Below are 23,346 nucleotides of genomic sequence, written 5' to 3' on the forward strand. Positions count from 1 at the left end.
TAAATAAAATTATCATGAGACCAAACACAGCAGGCACCCACTGCAGGTGATTACCTAACCATATTGTCATCCATATAAAGAGTTCGGTTCTGGAATGACGTCCATTTTAAACATGGACCAAGCAGGACATCAACAAAAAGGAAGAATTGTTGCATGAAGAGAAAGAGGCCAGCAAAGGAAAAGAAGACCAAGGGCAGTGGTCAAAGATGAAATAAGGGCTATACCAATAACCATGAAGGGCTTATACACTGTTCCATGTAAAAGGAACAGTGTACGTGTGAAGGAACTCAGATACCAATATCTCCAGTTAAGAGGTCTATTCTATATAACACGGTTGTTTTTTTTTTCCTTTAGTGGTTGTGACTTTGAAGGTAAAACACTATGACAAAAACATTCCAGGTTTCAAACCCAGTTCATGCCCAACTACCCTGCCATTGTATATATGCCAGATTTGCACCAGTAGGATTGTGCCTGTAACTGCTCAGATGTAAGCAGCTCTGAATAGGTGTATTCCATACATGTTCTGTACAAATGCTTGAATTACTGTACACTAACAAGGTCACACCATACAAAGCTTTGTATACAGTACTGTACTGTAATGTAATGTGAGTCTCATGACGTGGTACCTTGTGTTTTCCTGTTAGAGTGTCATGGTGTTGGAGGCTATGCAAACAGCCCATGGGCTCATCTTTGTAGGTGAAGCTGGGATTAACCTGGCAAAACAATGGCAGTGAGGGTGGAATGTCGTAGGGCACTGATCATCAACTGGCGGCCCGCGGGCCAAATCCGGCCCACTGAGCCGTTCAATCCGGCCCGCGACTGGATTCCAAAATTGTGAGGATCAAAAAGACAATAGTGGTCCACACTATTAAAGCAACTAAAAATAACAACAACTGAGTCTCTTGTCAGAATAACCACCATTTATGACTATATGCCTTCAGTTTTGTAATGAAATGGAAAAAGTATAAACATTAAACATAATGTTAAGCCAAAATTTGATTTTTATTTGATTTTCTTCTTGGGGGTCCGGCCCCCAAGGAGACTGTCTGGTAAAACTCTGGCCCTCTGACAAATATAGTTGATGACCCCTGTCGTAGGGCAAAGAACAACGGTGCAGGTTCCAGGACAGAGGAGCCAACATCGCAATGTGTGCGGCAATATGCAGTGATGCTGTGTCGCCACACGGACCAGTAACTGGCCCAAACAAAACACAGAACACCTCATCCTGCTCCTTGATGAACGCTACAGGATACTGGTACCAGAGGTTGAGAGAGAGCAAATGCTTTGGTATTGGTTTTGGTGCAGGATAATGTGGCATTCCAGCACTCCAGTGCAGTCACAGAGTGGCTAGCAGTCACGCCCAAGGGTCTCCTCATTGTTCCTGCCACCATACTCCCCCTTATTAAACTCCACTGAGGAATTATTTTCTGCATGGAGGTGGAAGGTTTATGACCATCACCCACATGATCACATGTCATTGCTAGATGCAATGAATGCTGGATGCCAGAATATTTCTCCAGAGCAATGTCAAGGATGGATCAGGCATGCCAAGAGATACTATCCTAGATGTATCACTAGGAAGAACATCAGATGTGATGCAGATGAGAACTTTGGGCCAAATCCAGAGGACAGAATAGATTAGCAGTACTACTACTATATAGTACTGTTACAGTTGTGTACCAACTGCAAATGTGTGTGTGTGTGTGTGTGTGTGTGGGTGGGTGTATGTACACTCAGTGACAAAAACAGTTTCTGAAAGCACCCAGACAGAGTGGAGGAACTTAAATGAATCTGCACATGGTGAAAAGTCATGTGACTGTATTGCAATGATTATAATATCAGATCAACAGAGTTGGCAGTATAGGCACACTGCTGGTCCCATGTCAGTAGGATGCATCCTGGATACATGCAGCGATACGATGCGGAAGGGAGTCGTACAGCTGTTGTATCCTCTCCTGTGGCAAGTCGGCCAACAGCTGTTGTAACTGGCCCTCGAGATCCAGCAGATTGGCACTGGGTCTGAGCTGACGTCCGAACTGAACCCACACATGCTCGACTAGGGAAAGATCGGAGGATCTGGTTGGTCACAGCAGGACCTGAACATGACACAGGCAGTCCATAGACACACGTGCCGTGTGTGGATGGGCATTGTGTTAAAAAACTGTACAAGGGTTCTGTCTCAGAAGGGGTAAGAAATGCGGACGCAGGATGTCACTGACGTAGTGCTGTGCCGTCAGGGTCCCCCGAATCACTACTAGAGATGACCTCAAGTCATACCCTATGACTCCCCACACCATGATGTCATACCCTATGACTCCCCACACCATGATGTCATACCCTATGACTCCCCACACCATGATGTCATACCCTATGACTCCCCACACCATGATGTCATACCCTATGGCTCCCTACACCATGATGCCAGGAGTAACACCGGTGTGTCTCTCCACAACATTGGCAGGATCGATCCCCTCCCCTTGGTACCGCTACACACACACATGACGGTCATCCATGGTGATGCAGAACTGAGATTCTTCGCTGAACATGGTACGATGTCACTCGTCATCAGTCCATGCCTCCCAGTTACAGCACCGCTCTAAACGCAGCCGTTTCAGCGCTGGTGTTAATGGCAGACTATGCATGGGATGGTGAACCCATAGCACAGCTAATGCCAGTCGTCAAGACACGGTGCGGGAAACTGGGGTGTCGTAGAGAGTCCAAGACCTGTGTCCGGATAGCAGGCGCTGATGTCATGGGTTCTGTAATGCTTGGTGTGGTCTTGGGTGACCAGAACCTTCACGTGTGTGAGTGCCCTCATGTGTCCATTGGCTCCAACATCAGGCGACTGTGACATCTGCATACCGCACATGCCGGGCAATCGCACAATACGACCACCCAGCCTCATGCAAACACACATTGCGACCCCTATTAAACTCCGTCGAGTGCTGGTAATGCTCTCTAATGGATCTATGAGGCATCCTCTGTGTCTGGTGAGTAGATGTGCCAGCTCTCGCTGGTCTGCACGTGTACCAAATTACCAGCTTGGACCATTACATCTGGGTGCTTAACTTTTTTTGGCACTGAGTGTATATATAATATGTATTTTGTTTCTGTAGTATTTCCTGATAAATTGCATTTATTCTTGTAAAATTACTGAGTATTTAGTAATTACACTACAGTAAGAAATGAAGGCCATTGAAATATACTGTAACATGGTAACAATTGGTTTGCTCATTCCTAGACATTTTATAAACCGAGAAACTGTTCTGTTTTTGTAATACAATGTTTGTGTAGAATGAAATCATAGTTACTTTGCAGATGAACCATTACTGATGATTCATATTATATTTTATGTAATGCTGTCTGTTGTTAGTGTTTTGTAGGTCATTCTTTGGTGCGTGATAGAAAAGAAAGAAATTAAGTGCTAATGTCTTGTTGGTACGAGTCTGTTCTGAGAGGTGGATTAACTGTTTTGGTGGCTGCAGTGCATTTCAGAGGACAAGTTAACTGTATGGCCAAGCTGTGTGTTGGTATTGCAGATTGTATGAAGAGTTTTGAAAAATTGGCTTTAATATTGATTGATGCTTGTCAGCAATATAAAAACTGTAAGTGTGTATCATCCATCCATTTTCTGTACCCTCTTATCTTATTCAGGGTCACGGAGGGGTCCAGAGGGTATCCCAGAGGGTATGGGCACAAGGTAGGGAATAATCTAGGATGGGACGCCAAGCAATCGCAGGGCTCACTCACACACCATACACTCACACAGGAACCTCAACCTCAACATGTTTTTGGACTGTGGGGGGAGAACATGAGTACCTGGAGAAAACGCTATAATAACATGGGGAGAACAAGCAAACTGCACACAAGCAAACTGCACACAAGCAAACTGCACACAAGCAAACTGCACACAAGCAAACTGCACACAAGCAAGCAAACTGCACACAAGCAAGCAAACTGCACACAAGCAAACTGCACACAAGGAGCCCTGACAGAACCCCAGTGCCAGAGATGCGAGGCAACAGTGCTGAGCACTGCGATACTGCACCACCCCTGCGCATGAATCATGCAGTAAATACAAAGCATGAATGTTCAGCTAACTTAGCATTGACAAAATGTCACAAATACAAGGACAATTACTTGAGCAATGGTTTCATTCTCAGAGAACATCCCTTAACCACAGAGTGTCCTCTGCTACCAAGTGTTGTCAGAGGAGTTTCTGAAACCCACAAGCTTAAAAAGACACTTATGGATAAAAAACACAGCAAGTATAAGAATACACCATGTGCATTTTTTAGAATTCAAGGCAAATGGTGAATAAGAGTTTGCTAAAAGTTTCATATTGTAGGTCAAAAAACAGCAAACGGAGAGAAAAAAAAGTCTCATGCAATAGCTGAAACATTGATTATGCCATGTACTTCAGAGATAGTCAGAGAAGTATTTGGAGAAAAAAAGGTCAAGGAACTTGCAGAAAATACCACTGCCAAACAATACCGTTAAACATCACATTTCAGCTATGCTGGTAAATTGGGGGTCCCAGGCAGATGCTAACTATCTTCTGACTGGTTTGCTGAATGTCTCCAAGTTTTGTTTCTTGTCCTGTTTTGGCTCCTGTTGCATTCCGGAGTCTAGAGGCATCTACAGGCCAGTAATCTGGGGTCCCCAGGAGAATGCCAACCATGTGTTGACCAGTTTGTGCTGCTTGGGGAGGGGCACCCACCAGACGGTGAATCCCCGGCTCCGAGCCCCTTCTCCAAGACCTGTCCCAGCTCCAACCCCATCTCCAGTCTTGGTCTCTCCCAGTCCAGTCCTATCCCAGCTCCACAGCTGGGACAGGATTAGTCCCATGACTAGTCCTGTCTACTCAATCCTGCCCAACTAAGCTTTTTACTGATTTTTAGTGAGACAATCAAGCTGAATAAAATGAGGCAGGGCGCACACACAAACAAACGAGCAAGACCAAGTTAAGGCTTTCAGAAGAAGATTGAACCTGTAGAAAATTCATGCCTCTTCAGGTGCCACAGACAAGTGCGAGCAGATGCATTCCTTCATTCAAGAAAGCTGGAAGCATCTTCAAACAGTCGGGCACTGTATATATATCAGGGTTTATTGACAAGCTTTTATTTCCAGAGCTGACAGACGAGCAAGCAGCAGACTGTATGTGTGTTATTAACCCTTTTACTGACTGTATTTAAAGTCAGTCTCCAGCTACTTCTCCACCAAACTCTTGGAGCAACTCCTTGACTTTTCTTCTGATGGCACACTGAGAGCTCGCTTCAGTCAGTGTTCACTGGAAACATTCTGGGTCCAGTGTGGCCCTGAATATGAAGTGTGTCACAATAAAACAATGAAAGAGCTCCAACCGTACAGCACCACCTATCTGTGTGTCAGGGTTTCCAGCTATTATTACCATAAAAACAGAACACAGGTCCAAACTGACCTTGGAGTCACATGCATGTGTGTTTGTTAAGGATCTCCCCTCGTACTGACCTCCTTATCAGGCCTCCTGTTTTGTTTCGGCAGTTACAAGCAATGAAGGTTTGAGTTAAGATTTCTTTTTGTTTCTGCCAACCATCGCTAAACGGTCGTTAACCTTGAGTAAAACCAGCCTACATGTTATTTTGTGCAAAGCTTGTTATTATTATTTGAATTGTAAGGTACTGTAAGCCTTGTTGACAGCTTAGGACAAATATATTGTATCATAGACAGACAGGGCCTTGAAATTAATTTGATGTCATAGGTGAGCCTTGAAAACAAAAAGATTGAGAACCACTGATTTATAGAATAGCTTTGTGAAAATTACTTTACCTTGGTGTAAATATAAACAATAATATTGTATTATATTGTATTACTGTTAGCTATGTGTATGGATGTTTTAGTTAATCTTTTGCTCCTTTTGTTCTGCCCCCCTGCATTGAAGGTCATAAGTGACAGGCGTCAATTGACCCCAAAATACCAAAAAGTCTGACTGTCTTCATTTTACACGTGTGGTCAGTGTCTCCTTTTTTGCATTTATTATACTTTTTGTTACATGATAGTTTTACATTCTTGCCATTTCTTTGCATTGTTTCATCACTCAGTTTGTGCTGAGGATTGTGTGGGTTTATTTACTGTATTTGTGTCAGTAACTTGGCAAATGACTTCACAAGCTTGCAGCATTGCTACTAATTTCCTTGCTTGTTTGGAGTTTCCCAGACAGCATAAACGTGCTCCAGCGGGAAAAAGGTTTTATGTTTTGATAATACCAATACTTTTTGCCTAGAATGTGCATTCTGTGTTAGAAAGTTAAAACTGTTCATATACCAAAAACCACCATCAAGTATGACAGCCCTGATGATTTTTGTTATCAGGTCCTAAACTAAAGGAAAGATAGATGATTCACTGGAGAGGGATATACTTAAAGGGGACTTTAAATATCAAAATGCAAAAATATCAAGCTTGATATGAAATTTAAGCAGGACAACAAAATGTGCATATAGTGGCAACAACGCATATAGTACTTTTTATACTAATTATAGTAATACATTAATGTAAACCAATATACAGTAAATGCTGGAATCACACTCCAGTATCAATATACCAACTTTTGTCAGGCACTGAGACATTTAAAATATATTTTAGCAATGTCACTGAGATCATTGAGAGGGCCATTGACATGAATTTAATTTACTGTACTGTGTAATGGATCCAGATATAAAATATTCTCTTTGCTTATGTCAGAAGTACTTGCTATTCTCGACCCATTATCCTGTCTACATTGTAACATTATTGCAGACAGGCTCAAGGATAGACCGTCCTCTAAACCCATGTCACGCAGTATCGGTGAAGAAATCAGACAATCAGATGAGTGTTGCTTGTACGCGATAAACTGCCGTCCTTGAAGATGAGGCAGTTAGGCAAACTATCACCAAAAAGCCCAGCTCTGCTTGTTTGTCCTGCTAGGTGAAATTAAAATACATTAATCTGAACTTTACATCCAAATTTTGTGACAAACGGTGGTCTCAGTTATCCGGATATTAGTATTTTCCAATAATGATAAAGTAATCTGGTAAACAAATTCTATTGCAAAAAATTAAACAAAACTATAGATATTTTTTCAATGTATCATTGAATGATGACTAACAATTCAACAATTTTATAAAGCGATTCTTGATTTTTTTTTGGATTACTTTTTCCTTGCAATATAATCAGTAATATGTCACTATGGAACTGTGAATACATAATTTGTCATACTGCTGATAAATAATTATGATAAATACCAAGGATGGAAATATATCTTTATATATGAAACTGGTCCAATGTTTTTGTTTTCCACTACTTAATGGAGTCCAGTTGGAATTTCTGTGCAAATCTTAGTAAGACAATGTTACATAGAATCTAATCTCTTGAGAGAGGTTATTAAGTTTAATTCTCAATTTTTCTATTAGCCTATAAAATACATATCTATGTTTCTATTAAATGTTTTTTATTACATTATAAATGCTTATCATCTAAACAAAGGCTCAGAAATTCATAAAAGATCCAATTAATTGCCAGCCATCTATGATGAAATTGCCCAAATTGAGAACTTTAATACTTGGACCTGGTTCAAATCTGTTTTGAATGACTAGCCAGATGCAGCATCTGGTTAGCAAACACTGCCAACATAGACATGGGAAATCAAATCAAATATCCTTCCTTAAACATTTCTATCTAAGTAAATTATCATTGACTTATTTGACACCTCGACACTCTATGTGATTCATTATTCATTTTTATATTGTTTTCAAATATAATTCAAAGAAAAAATGAAATAGCTGCAAACTTAATTTTCTTTTACTAGCCTTTTGTATTTTTGGTTGAAGTCTGGCATAAAGTAAAGGTATTAGTATGTGTTATAAGAAGGTTTTAAAGGTCTTTCACTGAAATGTAATAATTGTTGCAGGAATGCTTATGGTTTGGAGCTCTGATTTTTCTGTATGTATTTACTATTTGTTTCCACCTGGTTTTTGACCTTGTTGTTGATGGAGAACAACTCCCTTAGTCTTTGCCAGGCAGCGGGGTTAAGAAAGTTGAAACCAATTTACAACTTCCTATTCATCCGGAGGGATGCAGTTGAGTCTGCTTTTTCTGCACCTCGCCCTGGAGTCACCCATCCAATCAGCAGTCCCAGGTCCCATTAATTACCTGTTTCTTGCAGTGTGGGCAGACCAGTGGGCAGAATACCTGGCATTGTGGATGGATGGCCCAGTTTGGGGCGGCCTGTTTTGGACTCTGGTTGTGAAAGGCAATAAATGTACATTTTAACTGAGCTCTCTGAATGACTATCATTACATGCTCATAGGCATTTGCAAAATGGCTTTATTCTGACAGAAGACTCTTAATTGAAATTTTCATTCTACGTAGTTCAATTTTTGCTATTTTCTTCACAAACAAGTATGTTTAAAAAAGTTCAGATAAAGGTTATCAATAATATATTAAATAAAAATTTGAGGAAAGATTCTGTTCCTACTGTTCCAGAAGTCAGGAGGTAAGGATTCATATTTTGACTAAGCTATAAAAGTTTTGTTTGTGAAGTTTGTTTTCCTGGTAAGCATTTCATTTTTAATAATGAAAAGATTTATATTATATTCTGATATAATTGTTTTATTTTTTTTCCTGAGAATTATATGTAATGTTTCAATGTTTTAAGTAGCATGATTTGTTTTACAGAGGACATGAGGTTTACTTTTCCTGTATGACTCAATATTTGGTACTCATTCAAGAACAGTGGTGCTGTAACCATGATTATAATAAAACCCACCAAATTAAACACACATATGAAAAACGCCCATTCTATTCAAGTGAAAGACATTCAGCATGTTGCATTTCATTGTTTAGGTTTATTTGATCTTTTGTTCTTTGATCTTTTGAGATTAAATAACGTTTCTGTTGTAACTAGTTTAAATTTCATTTGACTTGTTACTAAGTGTTTTGGAAGCTGTAATACATTTTGATGCAACTTAGTTAAATACTTAGGTAGTTTAAATGAAATAAATATGTTTTTAAAAAGTTTTTTACACGGTACTTCACATGTGAGTTTGTGGGGAAAAAATTGTGTTTTTCTGGAAAATAAACAGAAAAACAGCTGGACCCAACTCCTACAAGATCAAACATTCTTCAAACCAAAAAAGTATGAAAATGGCAATTTACAATTCTGTATGCAAATGAAATACCAAGCAACAGTAAACTATATTTGGAAATGTTTGCATAACATTTAGCCTTTAATTTGACAATTAAAAAAAATTAAATGAAAGAAAAAAATTATGGACTTATTTTAGTAAAACTATCATTCATGAGGGTGATTTTCAAATGCTACTCTTGGGTGGCATGGTGGCACAGTGGTTAGTCGTTTTACTCCACACTTCAGGGTCCAGGATTTGAGACTCTGACATGGCTCCGTGTCTGTGGAGTCTGCATGTTCTCCACATGTCCTTGTGAGGCTTCCTGCAGGTACTCTGGGGTCGCCCCACGGTCCGAACAATATGCTGAGGCTAATTGAAGTTACCAAACTACCCATTCTGTAGACGTGTGAGTGTGCCCTGCGATGGGTTGGTGCCCCATCTTGGGTTGTTCCCTGCCTTGTGTCTGCTGCTTTTAGGCAGGTCCTGCGTCTCCTGTGAATCTTAGTAGAATAAGCAGTTTCTGAATACTGATGGAAGTTTAATCCTTTGGAACAATTTATCATGCAAGCAGGGCTCTAGAGTCGCACGTGCGACCTAATTTCTCAATGGTGCGACTAAAAAAAATCAAAGGTTGCACCGGTGCGACCAGCCGTTCGAGGGGGAAAAAAAACGAAACTCCGTGACTCTTAAAGTCTCCCTGTTGTTCAACAACAGACACACATTAGGCCCATATCGTGGTCTAAACCAATCAGAGATAGTGAAGGGCGGATCCCGCACCCCCTCTGATTGGCCGTGGTCCAGATATTCCTGTACGTGTGTGTACGTTTGAAAATGCATGTGATGCAGTCAGACAGAGAGAGGTGAGTAGCCCATCAGGTAAACAGTGGATGTAGCCGCGGATTATGAGAGAAGATGAAAAGAACGATTGACAGCTTTTTCTTTAAGAATGTTAAGTTAGGGCCTGATCCGTCCGAAAATCATAACCAATGCTCTGACACGGAGCCATCAACCTCCCAAGTTATAGCAAGCCCTGGTCCGGAGACGGCATTAGATAATGAACCACATACGATCGAGTCCGAGCCCACTGAAATTAAAAGGGGTAAAGTGTATACATTTCGAAAAGAGTGGCTTGACCAGTTTCCCTGGCTAAGATACAGTAAAGCCGATAATATAATGCACTGTATTTACTGTAAAGAGTGTGGGAAGACCGTCACCATGGCCGGCAGTAGTGCATTTGTGACTGGTTCTAATACATTTAGAATTGAAACGCTGAAAAAGCACAATGTATCTATAAAACACATTACATGCCGCGATAAATGCACTGCTCAAGTGTCCCCTCTCCCCGCTGCCTTTCAGCGGCAGGCAGCAGCAAACAGATCATCAGACGAGGCCGAGATGATAATTCAGTTTAACGGTGCCTACAATATTGCAAAAGAATAACTTCCCTTCACTAAATTCAAGTCCGAAATAATTCTTATGAAGAAAAATGGCTTGAACGTAAACCCGACGTACAGCAACGATGTCGCGTGCGCCCAATTTATAGGAGTCATCGCAGATACATTGGAAAAAAAAGACGTCTGTGCAAATTGCGAACAGTGCGTACATGGCATTCCCGATCGACGGAGACAGATATCGCCACAAAGGAATGCGTCATTGTGTACGGTCGTATCTTGCGGAGAGGAAGACCGGTGAATATACTTATTGGACACATTGAGGTCGAGCATGCTCATGCCCAAGGTAAGCCATGTCATGTCATGGAGCATATGTCAATAATATGCCTACCGTCTCGTTACTGCATTAACCATAATATTCTTATACTTAAAAATGAAAAAATAAAAATAAATACATAGACGGCATTATAAAATCTTGATCTGGGTAGTAAATGGTATTATCGTTTTTATTTGTTTAATTAGGAATTTATGCTGCCTCAAAGAAAGCATTTGCTGCTCTTGGATTTTCTTTTTAGTTAATTTATCTTGAGATTTTTCAAGTTTAAATTTCAGCTCAGTAAAGAACTTTAAGCACCAACACTTTTTCAGTAAGTTACCTTTCTTGTAGAATTGTGCTTGCCTTCAAATAAAGAACTTTATTTTGACCAGATTGTTAGTTAATCATTTACAAGTCAATATTGCCTATATATATGGACAGCGATTTTTTTAAAAAATAAATAAATAAATAAATAAATAAAGTGAACTTGTAAAACTGCGGTGTTAAATGTGATGCGGTTGAAAATTTGGGTGCACCTAACTTTTGTGCTGGGGCACCTAAGAAAAAAAGTTAGGCGCACCAGTGCAACCAGTGCAAAAAGTTAGTCTAGAGCCCTGGCAAGTTTAAATGCAAAAGACAGTACAGTAATTGCATATCAGCACCTCACATATGTTACCTGCACATTAACTGCATTATATCTTTCCATGATTTTTCATTAACAAATAATATCAGTGACAATCAATTTAAGATTATAGGATTATACAGTTACAATAATTTTGATCTCCAGTTTAATTAGATAATAATGTCTCTGGGACACATCATTTATTTTTAAATTTGGTCTCAATGGGCACATGGCCCATTGGACACATGGCCACTGACTGTCTTGACAATTCCGACTCCACTGCCCATTTAAGTATGTTACTATGTTACTAATATGTCTGATTAATTTTTAAAAACTTTCTATGAATTTCTATGCAGGAACATAACGTGCATATCAATAAATCAAAACAAGGCCCTAGACTGTGCTATAGAGAAATGATTGCCGTCAAGAAAGAAGATGCGAGAACCTCAACATGACAAGCAAACTTATATGAAAATTTCAAGAAGTTGGCAGTTAAGTGGCAGGCTGCAAAGAAACACACATTCTTGACTGAGGAGGGGTGAAGTTATTGTTAAATTTCTAACATTGACACTGGATTTTTATTTTTTATTTTTTGAAAATAATGACTAGAAAAGCATATTATTAAAACTAATAAAGGTAAATGAAAAAATTCATTTACACACAGACATAACTACATTCAGGCATGAATGCTGACTCTGAGAGAAGAGCAACTAGTTACCGGTCCAGTTCATCTTTTCTTTCCCTTTTTCCCTAGTTTAACATAAATCTGTATCTGCACACTCAAAAGAGTCCTCTGCATCCGGATATAGTCATATAAAATACACGACAGTCTCCTTACAACACTTTAATTTTTCCTCCTCTAAAATGTTCTCTTCTACAACCTTTAGGTAAATATTTAAAATTCATTTTGATCATGAAATGATCAAAATAAAGAGTTAATTAAGAAAATAGGAATATACATTTTAAGCTAAGATGCATACCACTTTAGTAGCACAGGAAATTCCAGCTGCCTATTAGAAATATTTTTTTCTTCAACACAAATTTGCAAATACATTTTTTAGCACGAAGAGATTGTTGATGCATTGGTGGACCGAAAAGGATCTTAAACCAGCAGGTAAGAAGCATTCTTTTTGGATCTTATATGATGTGGTAATATGATGCTACAGGTTTTTGGCTACTTGTAAGACTGATAACCACTATGGTCTTACTATCTTAGAATTTAGAATTTTCAGAAGAAAACATTTCTTTATACATAGTAAAAGAAGCTTTCTTCCTGTACATTTAAAACAACAATATGAAGAACATCAATAACATTTATATTAAAAATCCGCAGGAGCTTTTTTTGGAAGACGCTTTATTTCAAAGCAACATACATTTTTAAGAAAGCAGCATTTTTTAATTAAATATACTTGATGCTACATAGCCTTTGCTGAACTGCACTACATTTCTCTTGTTTTGGGCATTATTCATTTTCTTATTTGAAACTATGTTTATTTTGACCTACATTATAGTCATGGTATAATTTATAGCAAAAGAAAGCTAAAACACAAAAAACAAACAATACAGAAAAATACTAACAAAAATAAATGTAGATGTTGTTTACTGCAAATGCAAAACAGAAGATAAACATTTTAAATCATGTTGTCAAGAACCTAAAATCATAGTCTGCATAAATCATGGTCACTGTTAAAATAATCCATTATAATAATCTGTCTGTGTCACATTCAGTAATTTTAGTCATTCGGTCATCATCAATTGTTCTAAATTTATGTCCTAATCTATTCCACCTACCATGCAAAGTTTAATTAAAAAGCCCAAAACATATATAAATTGGTAAACTCTGTGACACAGAAGAGTTCTGGAGCAATGAAGTGAACATTACACAGCTACATTTTATGTCGTGACGTGGCTGACATCCAGGGTGAACCATGCATCTGTTTTGCCAAACAGATGTACTTGAACATGAGCTTGTAAAACTAACAATTAGAGACATTAAAATGCAGGCCCTCTGAGCGGGGAGAGGAGAGTAACGCAATTTTTTGGCAGCGTATCTCTGAAAAAACACCAGTGTACTCTGATATTTTAACCAGAGGGGTAGGTTGTCATATACTACGATGTTCTGTCACTTGGAGTTTATTTTTTTTTCTTTTTTGGCTGATTTCAAAACTTACTGTGTTTGGAATTAGTAACACTCAAGTGTGAAATAGCAAGTTCTCTATGTCCTGTAAATGACTTCAAAATACAGTTGTAAATTAAACTTTACAAGCAATAGGTGCGGCAATGTTATTTTGATAGTAAATAAGAAAATGCTCACTTTTCACAATTCATCAGAATGTTTTAAGATTGGTATTGAAGTGTCCATACTGACATGTCCCTACTGATGTTGTTGGGAGTGTCATAAGTGCTTTGTGGGGGTGGGGGATTCTCGGCTGATTCGTTCCCTACCAATGTTGAAACCAAACCTTTGCAAACCTATGAACTGTTTGCACAGAGTTAAGTGGAGGTCAAAACACGGAAGGTCGGTCCTGGAGGTGCAGGGTAAGGCAGGCATGTGAGCAGCTGTTGGAGAAGTACTGTAATACACACACTCACACTAAGAGAGGGATCGGGACAGACGCGCATTGGGAGATTCACACACAAAACCACACAGGAGGAGAATCGGGAACTCGAGGATAAGCGGCAAGAAAGAACGCTAGGAGATCGAATATCAACAAACAATTCCTCGCAGAGAGGGATCCAGCTAGACTGGTTAAATAAGCCAGGCAATTAGGTACAGCTGTCAGTATTCCGGTGAGGGAGACCAGGTGTGGGGATGGCCGCGGTGAGGTAACAGAATCCAACCTCACAGGCCAGAGCTTTATTCATTGTAGCATATCTGATTCTATAATCAGCAACATGAAAGATATATTAGTACCCCTCAGCCAGTCTGCAACACATTAACAAATTCTCTCCACTGATACCTTAATTATAAGTGGGAACCTGTGCTGAGAAGGTAGCAAGTTTAAATGCTGTGGTTGGCAGATTGATTTGAGCATTGGGCCCCTAACCTGCTGTCCCTGCTGTCTCAGTTTGCTTTGGATAAAAGCATGTGATGAATTGACAAATACCTAAACATTTCCTGAACATGACGGCAGGGTGTTTATATAGCTGAGAATTATGCACGTTTGGTAATACAAATTTGAAACACTGAGCAAGGCAGATGGTCAGATGATTGAAAGATAATAAATAACTTTTATATTTCTTGTACATGCACATATATATAAAACACACACAACCACATACAGTATATGATGGATGGATGGATGGATGGATGGAGTACTTAAGGTATCATCTATTGAACAATGCTTGGAAAAATGTCAAACAAAACTTTTTGTTGGGGTTCCCCAAGATTGGGTCCCGAGTCCATCTCCCAAATTTGGTTTTGATATATCAAAGCATTGCTTAAATATATCTCGCAACCTGTTTAGTGACTTTGCCATAGAATGCATTGGACAACAGCAGCTTAGCATGTTCTGTATCAAGGTATTAACGTCAAGATTGACAGGTGTGTATATTTTATATGGAGCCATTTTCTGTTACATCTACCAGCTCATGTCTTGTATATAGATGTGGTTTGTGTCTAACAGCTCGACACTAATTATCCGATAGAGATACCAGAATGGCAGAGACTTGCGTGTTACACAGAGGTGTAGCAACAGGACAGGCAGGGCAGGCTACTGCCTGGGGCCCTGAGCTGGGGGGGGGGGGGCTCCCCCGAGGGCCAGCCGGTTGCATAATATATTGCAAGGGCAAATATGCTTTATTTCTGTGTTCTGTTTATTGTTAAACAATAAACGTAAACCAAAAGATCCGTCTTTAGAGTCTTTGACTCATCCCTCTGCAAATGCTGTTTCTATTCAGTCTGTGGAAAGGGACAAGGATGTTTTTGCACTGCAGTTGCCCCTAAGCAACATACGATGCTACTGAATTCTCCCGCCCTTCCATAGCTTCCCCACCATCTACCACAAACCGAGGTTATGTAGTTAGTCATGGCAGACCCCTCTCTGTCGACCATACTTAACCATGACACTGATGTGACTGGGGCCAAGTCTATCAAGCAGCTTGCTTATTGTGTGAACGATTTCATGAGCTCTTTGAAGTGTAAAGAGGTGTCTTGTCTGCTCGACTACAGGTTAGCCCAGCCTAGCTGTAGTCCATGGAGTTCACCATGCATTCTTGTACCCAAGAGCGATGGCTTGGCCCAGAGGTCAATGCAGTTATGTGTCTGAGTCTTTCGCATTGTCCAGCATGGAGCACTATTGTTTGAGTGGGTGCATCAGAACATGATGTGAAAAGGATATTTACATATATGATCAACTTCTCACTCTGCTGAGATCTGCCTTTCTTGTACATGACCATTTTCTCCAATACAGCGATGGCATTTGGCATATACCTTGCAGAGAGTTCACTACTTTGGGGTGGGGTGGGGGTAATTTCACTGCCGCAGAATAGTGGAACGACAGATTTTGCCAAGATTGCACATCATTCGCGGGTGTCGGGGAGCTGCTGTCAATTTGTGGGAGACTCCCGGAACTTCCAGAAGACGTGGGATGTCTGCGTTGCTTTTCTGTATCGAATGCAGTCTAAGGTATAAAAAAATGCAACTTCTGTGCACTAATAAATTTAGTTAGAGACTTTATAATGCAGAGTGAAGGTGACTGGTTGGAAACCGCTGTTTAAGAGGGTACCTTTGACATATTGGTGCCTACATTCTGATCAGTTTAACAGTTATAAAAGGGGTTTTTCTTCATCATTACAAAGACTTACCTCTTATCCACGTTTACTGGTCTTCCAAGTTATTTACAATTGCTGAGCTCAGCGTGCTCTTGCATCTTAATTTACCAAACAATTTTGAGTCAATATTTTGATTGTCACTAATTTCTTCTAATTTTTATACACACGAAGGCCTGCTTCACTGGCATTGTGACGTCTTTGCACTTCATGATACGTAACAGCTACAAATGCAATTCATAGAATCTTTTCAAAATCATTGAGAAGGGTCTGGCTCCAGACATCTACTGTGATGCACATCCATTGACAGACAGGAAGTCCGCTGTGAGCCCGGCAAGCCCATCGCTCTAGACCCACTGTGAGGTACACCGAAAGTCTGCTGGTGGACTCCAGAACAATATTATACTCACAAGCTGTAGCAGCACATATGCATTGTTTAATCATGATTTTTCTGATGTCGGGCAAGACTTTGGTGAAGGAAAGTGGAATGGTAAGTACAGTTTGGGGTTAATTGTTTAGATGTATTTAATTAATAGGTCTTCAAGAAGGATGGAAACTTTTTTTTTGCTATGTTAAGAAGTGTAATGATTTTTGTTCACTATATTTAGAAGTGTAGGAATAGGTTTTGTTCGCTATTGTTTGGCTGTTACAAAACTCACTTTGTGCTTAGGTTGTTACTTCTTTCAGTTATCCTTTCCATTGTTCATTATGCCCAGTACTGATGTTTAAGCCAAGAAGGTTACAAAGAGCCCAGAGACATGTAGACTTACATACAGAAAACAGAATTTCATTTCAAAGTATGTCAATTGCAGAATTATTTGGTTTGTGTAATTATATTTACCAAATTACATTTTCTTGAAATTTCCTACACTCTGGTGAATGAAGTAAATATGATGTTCTCATAACACTGTTTATTTGTTGTACCATATTATGCATTGTCAGTATGTTTTGATCTCTTGATAAAACCAACTCTATGTTTTTTGTAAGTTGTTTTGTATCTGTCAAATTAATGAATTAATATAAATGTTTATCCATTGACAATGGATTCATTTGTCAAATTTCTTCAACAGAATTCATAATAAATAGGTGCAGCCTTGCCTGCATGCATGCTGGTCATTACCACTGTCCCTTTTGCACACAGACAATTATTCTAAGAAATGCAACAGTGAAATATTTGCAAATGTGACAGAAGGTGTTCTGTGTATCCGTTAAATCCTACATAAAGTTTTAATCCCACTTACATGAAAAACTGTAGCTCTAATGCCCAGACAATTCCAAATTTCTATTTGCAGCAAGCTGGCAAACCGAATAAGCCCAAAATGCTAGAAAATACTGAGAAACATGGTGAAGTGGATTTCAGGATTTCCCAATGTTACATTTCTATTGGGATTGCTACAAATGACTTCATTAGTATCATATTGTATTTTGCAGGATGTTTCTCAACAGATTGGGTCTGTGGACTGTGGTGTGTTCATGTTAAAGGTAAGATAGGCCACCTCGAATTGTTGGACGTAACACTTGTGATATAGTGAAAGTCTTTTTGCCACCTCCCTTTTATCAGTATGCACTCCAGATATCCTTAGCAGAGCCATTCCACTATACTGCTGTAAGAAATTCAAGAAGACTTTCTTTGATGTATGTTGCATAGTCTTCTGTATGATGAACAGCGTGCTTTAAAACATTTTGACTGTTTTTGTCTTTTTATATTCAGTTTGACATACCAAAGATCAGAAGATGGTGGTGCTTCACTCTGATGAACAGTGGTCTGGAAAAGTATTTATATCAAACATAGTGTTTTACACTGAGATGTATTATAGAATTCAGCACACTTTCTTTGTGATGAAATAGGTTTCAGTCAGAAGTAGAATACCAGGTGAAGACCAGCAGAGAGGCTGAATTTGCCAGGGCTTCCTGGTTACAGGACAGTAAAACACTGCTTCATCACATAATTAACCAATGAGGAGCAGAGGCTTATCTTCTTCTGTATTGTGTAATGGTTTTGTTGGTCATGATTTTGTATTTTTTATTTTTTTGGACGATGACCTCTTTACCTGTGTGACTCAAAAGATGGTGTGCTGGGAACAAATATTGCGTCCAGTTGTCGGCAGGCAAGCAAGCAGGCGAGTCGAGCCGTGAATACGGGTAAAGGCGGGGTTTATTCAGACTGACAGGATCACTAGGGAACACACGGCTAGACAACATCACACTACATCAATGACAGATCTGGGGAATACTGACTCAGACGCGGACTAAATACACAGGACAGGCTGAACATAACAGGCAACAGGTGATTACAATCGGGAATTAACATGAAGTAACGAGGGGGGCATGGCACACAGGAGGATCGGACGAGCAGGTCATGACAGCAAACACCAGATGCCTATGTATGGAGGATGAAATGCGACATAATCATATATAAACAAATCTATTTTTTTAATTACTTAATTTTTAATTCTACAGATTTACAGAAAAATAAATTTAATTTTCTATTGTAAAGATTTAAAGAAAAAAAAAATCATCCCAAAGATTTATTTAGTTTTTTACTCCAAAGATTTTTATGATTTCTTTATTCCAAAGATTTTTTTTGATTGTTTTTTTATTCCAAAGATTTTTTTTATATTCATCTGTAAGTAAATAAGTTGGGCAGCCCTTAGCCCTTTTTCTAAAACTCTATTGGCCAGGGAAACTTTGCTGATCTGTGCTCCATTACTTTCACCTTAAGAAATGCAAGCTGGTATTCGTGTTGGTAAAGCAAAGTTCACACTACACTACTAGGATATATATACTCCACTAGTCATCAGATTGCTATTCCGGTTTCTTTTGCGGCAAATATATATCGACATGCATATGGGGTTCCCATTTGTGCAAAAAATATGTCAATAGCTCACTGTCCATGTCAACTGAATATGTAACAAAACATGTCTGTATCTATCCAGCTTTGAACTGTACTTTAGCTGGGACAAATCTATTTTTACAATGAGATTGTTTTTGTTGATTTCTCACCTGACAAAACAGTTCAACTTCAAAGCACAGAATCAAGATCTCTAGTCTCTAACTCACCACTCTCCATTACATTCACACGGCCAATTTGTCCAATACAGACACTCCTCACTTAATCAAGTTCCGTTCCTACAACTAGGTCATTAAGCTAATTGGTCAATAAGCGAAGAGTTGCCCCGTAATGATATATCAAGCATACTATACTGGTAGTGGGTTTGTGTCAACCATCTTTAGATATTGTTTTAATGTCATACTTATACCAATTATAATATTTTTTGTATATTTATAACGGTAGTGTGTTATGGCAGGGCATGGTCCTGGCAGGAAAAAAAGTGACGATCCACTTGCGGTTCTGAGGTGAGTTTATTTGCAAAACGGATCACACTAATAAAAACCAAAAGTACTGAGAACAGGTTAGGGGACAGAACTTCCAACACACAGTAACATAGCACATTGACTCACCAAAGGAACTGAATACAGACAGGCACTTAAATACACAGCAACACCAGGCCAAACAAGGAACTGGTTCAAAATGTAATCAAATTAACAACTCAATAAGGACTTGAGACAACAAGGAACAGGTGGGGCAGATTACACTTAAACAAGCAAAACAAGCATGAAACAAGGCCCTGAGCCATTCAGCAGCACAAGGAACAAAAGAACACATAAGGTTTCGATAGGGACTGAAAACGTGGGATGGTCAGTGACACCTGCTGGCCAAACGGTGTAGAGACACAAAGGGCAGGAGTGGACAGGTGCTGACCCTGACAGCAGTGTACTGTATACTGTAATATATATATATGTGTGTGTTAGGGTTATAAGGTTACCTTCACAGTGAACAGTATGCACAATACTTTGTTGTTGTTATAGGACTTGCGTAATATCCATACCATGTATACCACAGCTCTCCACGCCCTACCTGTGTATCTGCGTGAGGAAGGGTCTGGGTTTTTCCAAACCTGCACAGTGAGTCTCCTTGAATAAGTAACAGTTACCCTCATGAACAGTTTGTTGAAATATATCCTTCAAACATGCATTTGCACCCTTGTTCATTCTACATTTAGTTTGTATGACTGGATCTGTCTTTTTTTAACCCTGCTTCAAATCAGCCGGGTTAGTTATGTTCAAGGCAGCACAGAAGTTTATTGAATTATTTTCCTGTATTCATTCATGAGCTTAAGTACTCTTCAGGTACTTACTTTCACTGGTAGCTAATCTGACGCAAGCGTATAGAATCCAGATTTTGGGTCTCATTCATGAAACAATTGTAAATTAACAAACAGCGATTTTTTTATGTTGTGGAAAACATTCATCACTTCCTGCCAACACATCGGTGCAATACTACAATCTGTGTTCATTCTCTTTCCCTTTAGTGTGTCCTGGGCCACATGTTGCAGTAGTGCAGGATCAGCCACTGTTACTTTGTCAGTTCAGGTTTAAATCGAAGCCATTATATTCTGCTCACATTTCATTAATGAGATCACTTCTCACAAAGAAACTGTCAAAATATACTCCTAAACATGAACAATTTACAAGAATACTTTAACTCTGAGTTGGAGTGCAACATTATTGCCACAAAAATAATACAATGCAAATTGCTGTACAAAAAAATTGAATTCTCAGGTTTGTTGACACCATTCGTTAGTTTGTGACCAGTATCTCCCTTCATTCTTTCAGGATGCGTCTAATGAGCCAGACATTGAAGATGTTGCTGTAGCCCTTCTTGCAGTCATCAGTGACAATGACACAAATCCAGTTCACTACCATCCTGTAAAAATCTCTGTTGTCATTGAAAATGCCATTGTGGCCAGACTCCCCAGACTTTCTGATGCATTCCTGGTAATGTTTGGACTGATCAATGCACTACACCTCAGCTACCCCAGGGGGTTGACCAGCACTTTGGGGTTCATTCAGAAAGTCTTACTCGGTCTGGATGATGGTAAGCTGTCACCCAAGCTGCAGAATCTCAGAAATGACTTGATGACAGATGTATTAAAACTAATCTTAAGAAAAAGGGGTTATGAGGTGTGTCATTATTGATCGTTTCAGTGCACTTATCTATCTCATATCACAATAATTGTTATAATGTCCAGTTGGGTATTTGATACATTTGTATTTTAGTGTCTAGACATCGTAGTAGCGTGTGTTTATCTTCACCCTTTCCATTAATATTTAGCATCGTGACAGAAAAATGCAAGTCAAACAGATATATTATACAGCAGTAGCAGGACCTACATAGAAAGAGATACCCTCCTTTAAACAACCATTCCTTAATGTTACAACGTTAATCAAACACCCCACTTCTCGTGGATTAGGGGGGTCTCCCGCAAATTGACTGCAGCTCCCCGACACGCCAAATGATGCGCAATCTGTCCTCCTGCCATTTAGCGGCAGTTAAATTAACCGGCAAGAAGTTTTGCCGCGGCAGCCTCGCCGCATATTTTTCCCACTGCTCTCTTACCCGTCGTCCGACCCAAACCCTAGTCTACAATTTATATACGGTATTACTCTAGCTAATACCAGCCAAGCACTGGTAAGACCTGTAAAAATCACTTATTAAATAGTACGCATTATCGATTACAACGTAGCAGATAGCAAAAGATCTGCCAGATTTAATAAACACAAGCAGACGTGCCTTCAAGTGGCTCTGCAGCCAGACTCCATTGCTTTTGTATGCTTAAGGTAGATCTGAAACAAAGACAGCTGCGCAAGAAGGATTTAAGCAGCCAATCATCCAAACAATTTGGTCGTCTAAAAGTAGTGGACTGTTAAAAAGTCATGCAGTTCCTATACTGTTCACCCAGTAGGAACATCAATCCCTTCAAATTAAAGATGAACATTGGCACTTAATAGTTTAATCTCAAAAACAGTCCACAGGAGTGGAAATACAAAACAAAACAAAAAAAATGTTTCAGTGTCCAAATTTTTTTGGGCTACACAATATTTGTGAGAATTAGGATATGAAACCTGCTCCAGACTGAAAAAAGAAGGAGTAGACCTGTACTGGAATAGTCATCAGGAATAGTAATGGGTGTTATAAGAATGGTGTGCAGACTTGGTCATGTGGGCCTCCCATTGCTTTGCATCATGATATCATGTGGAGCACAGCACAGGCAACAAGAACCACATGGCAGCGATTCTAAACTACAAGGAGCAGATGATGCCAGTTAAAATCTGTCCCACTGCTCTTGGCCAAACCTATGCAGCAAGCTCAGTATTTCAGACAATCATCAAATCAGCAAAAAAATTATCCACACCCAGTTACCTTCACTTGACGTCAAGAAAATCATCCGGGACTGACCTCACCCAGGCCGTCACCTCTGCCCTCTATTACGACGCAAGCTTCCAGACGACTGAGAAGCTTCTACTCAAGCACTATCATAGACGTGAGCCCTGTTAAATAACTGTTCACTGCATCTAAGTGCAAGGTACTGATCTCAGGTCTTTCACTGACACCCATGGTATCAATGGGACAAAAGTGCAATATATTTGGTCACACAATATATAAAACATTGGTTCATATTAATCTTATGTGTGTGTAGCTTAATATGCATCTACAGATTCTGTCTTTTTAATATACTACAGTATATGTACTATTTAGGGGTCACGCTACATTTTGTTGCACATCTGTGCAATGACAATAAAAAACATTCTATTCTATTCTAATACTCATACATGATATGCTGTTATCGTTACTAATAATTTAGCTATTTGAAATGTTGTAATGAGGTTCTCTATCAGTTGAGGTGAGCCCAATGGGCATAGCAATCTCAGCAAGTTTGTAGCTAATGTAAACTGTCTGTTAATATTTGGAGCCATCGTGGTCTGATGAAGATCTTTAAGATTACCCCAAGAAGTGCAGGTAATACTGGAACTCAACCAATCAAAATGTCAGTAAATGTAAATGTTTTCACATATGCATATAATTATCTGCACTTTTCCACACATAAAGTACAGCAGCCAGATTGTCTTTTCTGCGCTCAGGCACCTACATGCAGCAACCTTTTCCTCTTGTTATAATACTTCTGCATTGTCGTCAGGCCCCATTTTCAGGACCTGAATACGTAGGACAGCAGAGCCAAGGACTGGGGAGAGTATGGAGGT

The 23,346-nt window shown here is 39.4% G+C and overlaps 1 long non-coding RNA gene across 4 annotated transcripts; it reads left to right on the forward strand.

Annotated features, from left to right (window-relative positions):
- Positions 1–11,361: 11,361 nt before the first annotated feature.
- LOC140579627 (uncharacterized) lies at positions 11,362–21,218 on the forward strand. Of its 4 annotated transcripts, none has more exons than XR_011983563.1 (4): positions 11,362–17,724; positions 17,954–18,362; positions 19,551–19,599; positions 20,113–21,218. It is a non-coding gene; the product is annotated as an uncharacterized lncRNA (long non-coding RNA). The 4 variants fall into 4 exon arrangements; XR_011983562.1 differs by having other exon boundaries at positions 11,362–12,586; positions 17,674–17,724; positions 17,954–19,599; XR_011983560.1 differs by having other exon boundaries at positions 17,954–19,599.
- The last annotated feature ends 2,128 nt before the right edge of the window (positions 21,219–23,346 follow it).

The sequence above is a fragment of the Paramormyrops kingsleyae genome, chromosome 18 (assembly GCF_048594095.1).
Source record: "Paramormyrops kingsleyae isolate MSU_618 chromosome 18, PKINGS_0.4, whole genome shotgun sequence".
Taxonomy (NCBI): Eukaryota; Metazoa; Chordata; class Actinopteri; order Osteoglossiformes; family Mormyridae; genus Paramormyrops; species Paramormyrops kingsleyae.